We start from the raw sequence: 5,247 nt of genomic DNA, 5'->3' as shown, positions 1-5,247 counted from the left end.
ATTATGTGGTAAGAGGACTTTCTTTTCTAGTCCAGTCTATTTGGTGTTCTGTGTGCTTTCTTATACTTTGATAGGCACCTCCTTCTTCATGTTAAAATTTTTTTCTTCTATGATTTTCTTGAAAATATTTTCTGTGCCTTGACCTGTGTTTTTTCTCCTTCCTCTATTCCTATTATTCTTAGTTTGTTTTGTTTTGTTTTTTTCATAGTGTCCCCAATTTTCTGGATGTGTTATACCAGGAGTTTTTAGATTTAACATTTTATTTGACCAGTGTATTCATTTCTTCTCTGGTGTCTTAAATGTCTGCAATTCTCTGTATTCTGTTGAAGCTTGTCTCTGAGGTTCCTCTTTGAGTTCTGAATTTTTTTCACTTCCAGATTTCCCTCAGTTTGAGTTTTCATTTTTGATTCTATTTCCACTTTTAGGTTTTAAATGGTCTTCTTCATTTCCTTTCACTGTTTGTGTTTTTATAGATTTCTTTAAAGGATTTATTCGTGTGCTCTTTAAGAACCTCTATCATATTCATAAAGGCTGTTAAAAGGCCTTTTTCTCGTACCTCAGCTATGTTGGAATATTCAGAGCCTGCTGTGGTAGGGCTACTGGTCTCTGGTAGAGATATATTGTCCTGGCTGTTAATTATTGCAGTTTTATGCCAGCATCTGGGCATCTGGGACTGAGAAGATTCTTATTCTAGGTGCTGATATCTGGTATTGTCTTTGCTGGTGGATGCTCTGTTCCTTGGTTTCTGCTTCCTTTCTTGTTCTTAGAAGAATGTAGTGGCTATGTGTAATATTGTAGGAATTTTTAGGGGGGATTCTGATAGGTGTGGCTATTGGGGATTCCTGTTTCTGGGTATTAGGAGCAGACACTTAGGAATGGGGATGGGTTGGGGCATGAAGAAGGTTCCCTAGAGAGAGGAAAGCAGGGTATCCCCCCAATCTGCTTAGGTAGTCCCAGGGAATGGGTGCAAAGAGTGAGGAAAGGCTGCAGCAGATCTGCTACAGAGCTGGGAGTGGAAAGAGAGGTGAAGATCTTCAGTTAGCCCAGTTGCTTCCCTGGTCAGACTAGCCTATCGGTTCTAGGGAGTGTCTGCTGGAGTTGTGGTCAGGGATATTACTATGGGTGAGGGGAAGGATATTTGGAAGGGAAGATCTGTGTGATCTATTGGAGATGAGGGCAGAGGGGGTAGGAGTCTACCGCAGATGTTCTGCTGCAGAACTGGGGACAGGACTGGGGAATATGAACTGGAGGAATGGATAGAGAGGTCAAAATCTGCAGTTATCCTATCTGTTTCCATGGCCAGAATGCCAAATCAGTTCCCAAGGAGTGTCTTCTGGAGTGGGGGCAAGCCACGAGTGGTGGAGGGAGGTTAGAAGGGATGGACTAGAGATGAGGGCTGGTGAGGTTGCAGCAGGTGTTCTGATGTGGTGTTCAGTGAATAGTAGTGAATGCAGATACATGGCTGCAAGCAACACTAACTAGTGACAGGTGAGTGCTCAAAGCTAAATAAGACATTTATAACATTGCCTTTTTTATCTCTATATATTTGCTTGGATTTTCCACCTGGCTCTTATCATGCCTTACCATAGGCCAAAGCATCTTTATTTATTAACCAGATCCAAAATGAAATAACTAACATGCAGAGATGAAAGCAAAACATTAAATGATAGCATAGAGAAGGGAATGATGTCTCAAAAAAGGCCAGCTTGTCAAAATTAAAGCAGCCTAAATTTTCAACTTACTACTTAGTTTTATCTGTAAAGTAGAGGTGTATGAATCCCTTATAGCCCCATATTCAGGATGCCATGTAATTGAGACTAATTGTTTTTTAATTCTTAATGAAATCATAAGAAATAAGGAGACAAATCAAACAAAGGACAACTGACTTGTACTCTTTAAAAGTGTCAATGATAGCCGGGCTGTGGTGGCGCATGCCTTTAATCCCAGCACTCAGGAGGCAGAGGCAGGTGGATCTCTGTGAGTTCAAGGCCAGCTTGTGCTACCAAGTGAGTTCCAGGAAAGGCTCAAAGCTGCACAGAGAAACCCTGTCTCGAAAAACCAAAAAAAAAAAAAAAAAAAAAAATGACATTAAAGATAAATAGTGACATTTAAGTCTACATTAAAGAAGTCTGAGGAGAGAAACAACAATGAAACACTACCCTTTATTGGGTTCTAAATCATTTATGCATACAGTGTATTGAATATCTTGACCCTGGAAGACAAAAAGGTCAATTCTTACTCACTGGCCAACGCTGTTGTAAACCACAGAAGTGACCCTCTTATGGGTTGTAATGGAGTTTGTTGTACCTTAATAATCTTTTTTAATAGAACGAATGAGAAGTAAGCAAAGCAGTCAATACTGAAACTTGAGAAAGCTGTCAAGTTTTGATGGCAAATTGTTCCACCCATTGGGCCCAACACCTTGGACAGGAAGCTCTGATGTTGACACTACATACCAGCTTCATTACATCACATGGAGTCCTATCGAAATCAGTCCTAATTGGTGTCATGTTAGACAGAGTGAATGGATTTAGTTCTAGCTCTCATCAGTCAGAATAATTGGAGTGTTTAAGCAAGTGGCATATTAATGGGAAGGTTCATTAAAGAAGGTAAAAATTGTTGAGAGCCACTGTGAGACATGTTCTTTCCCCATCTTTAGGACAGCTTTATTCAGTGTTGTCCCTATATTTTGAACAGTAGAAGATGGAGATATTATGTCCTTTCTTTGCCCTTACTGCAACACAAAGGAAAGGCCTATTTGATACCAAGATAATAAAACTGCTGTCTCATTTGGAATAAGGCTTGCTCGAATTTGCAATCATCCCCCCATGAGATATTTTTAAACTCAGTGTGCTTCCCATGTGATATAAGCCTATGTACAGAGACTCTGCTTGAACTGGTCCACACATGATTCCCATCCCACCAAGAAAAAAGCAGAACTGATAAAATGTGACTCTTGTGCTTCATTTCCTGAGTGCCTTTGCTTCTGGCTTGAGTTCCATGTCCTCTGCCACACTTGGGACTAGCCAGGGCAACTGACTATCTTGTGGACAGAAAAAAATCAAATGTTTCAACAAAGACTGAACTAGTGCAGGCAAGTATCACTCTTATGAAATAAAAGACCCAGCATAACAGATATAATTCATTCTCAAACTTGTCTGTACTTTGATGCAAATCCCAGTGAAAGTAAGGTTTTACATGAAAATTAAAATATATATAAATGTAAAGTATTTACCGTAACTAAAACAATATTATAAAAGACCAAATTTGGCTGGATGTGGTGGTGCACACCTTTAATCCCAGCACTCAGGAGGCGGAGGCAAGATCTCTGTGAATTTGAGACCAAACTGGTCTCAAAGAAAGTTCCAGAACAGCCAGTGCTGTTACACAGAGATACCTGTCTCAAAAAAAAAAAAAAAATATGCAAGCTCTATTGTCTGATTTTAAGGCACACTTTAAAACGTAGTAACCAAGACACTGCAATAGTATCTCACATTACACCAAAAGGTATATGGAATATAACAGGAAGTCCAGACATGGCCTCATGCACACATGGTGAATACATTTTGACAAAGAATCCAAAGTAATTAATTCATCAAGGAAAGAAAACTGGATCTACTTGATATCCAAATATTTAAAAATTAGATAACATCATACCCAAAAACAAAAAAAAGAAAGAACTAAAATTGCAAAGATTCTATGAGAAAATAGGGAGATGTATTTGAGATCCTGAGATAGACAACAATCTCTTTGAGGAAAAAATATACAAACTCAAACTATAAAAATTGGGGAAAAAAAGAAATTGTAAGAAAACATAAAATTTCTATTCCTCTAAAGAAAATATTAATGAAAATATGAACTACTGGGAAGAAAAATTACAACATAGATTTCTAACAACCAGTCTGTGTTCAGGGACCATTAGATGCCTCATAAGATAAAAATCACCTACTGTTAAACCTAATTGACCTGCCCTTTATCCTCATAACCCATAGTGGAAGGAAAGGACAGACTCCCGAAAGGTATTCTCTGACCTTACGTACATTATGGCATGAACATATATATGCACACACATACACATACACAAATAAAAATGTAAAAGAACATACATTCAAGATATATAAAGCAGTCTTAAACACACACACACACACACACACACACACACACACACACACACACATCTGTGAGTACACACACACAAATAAGAAAATTCTTAAATGTACATGTATTCAAGATGTGTTAAAGAAATCCTGCAAAAAATGAAGAGGAAAAAAACCAAGCAATGAATTTCTTTTCAAAAGAATTCAGTAGATATGTCACAAAACTAGATTTATAAATTATCATTAAACACATGACAGGGTGTTGAGCATTTTCAGTCACTGGGAAGATGCAAACTGTAACCATTTCAAAGTCACTCACAGTTACTAGAATCAGCAAATGAAAGATGACAAATGTAGAAAACTGAGAGCAACTACTCAAAGCTCAAAGTCACGTAAACAGTGTGGGAAATGCTTGGTAGGAAAATGTTAACCCTGCATCCAAATTATTATTCACCAATTGCACCAAATGGAAGTAAATGTCAATAAAAAGAATTTGGAAAATGTTTGTCCAAGTTTTATTTATAGTATCACAAAGTTGCAAATGATACAAACATTCACTAACAAGAAAGCAGCTAGAAAAATTGGAGTATACTCATATAGTAAAATTGTGCTTGTGAATAGGAAGACATGAATATTATAAACAAAAGATGATTAATTTCAAAAACAAAAGAAGTTGTTTTACAAAGGAATGTATATAGTAAATACAGTCTCATTTACATGAAGCTTGAATAAGCAAAATTAATATAAAGCTAAAATCTTCAATAGTAATTCCTTGAAGGAAGTTTTAAAATATACAAGAGAAAGTGCTAAGGGAACTTCTCAAGCTAGGAAATGTCTTCTGCCTTTGGAGGGGAGGTTAATTAATAGGGGGTATACATTTGTCAAAACCTATCAAGCATACTTACATCTATCTGACTTACTATACATAGATCTCAGTTCAAAATTAAAATTAAAAGATTGTAACATAGATTGTATTTAAACCAACCCCCTATGATTCTAGATTTACCATGCGAATTAGACCAACTGAACATGAGATCATTTGCTCTTTCTACAGGTGTTGAGAAAGATAACTGCTTAGACTATATGCCTACTGAGGTAACTGTGCCAGGAAAATTATTAATCAAGATCCGATAGTGCCTCTTTTTTAATC

The sequence above is a fragment of the Onychomys torridus genome, chromosome 6, assembly GCF_903995425.1.
Source record: "Onychomys torridus chromosome 6, mOncTor1.1, whole genome shotgun sequence".
In the NCBI taxonomy this organism is placed as follows: Eukaryota; Metazoa; Chordata; class Mammalia; order Rodentia; family Cricetidae; genus Onychomys; species Onychomys torridus.
Note: the sequence above shows the minus strand (reverse complement) of the source record.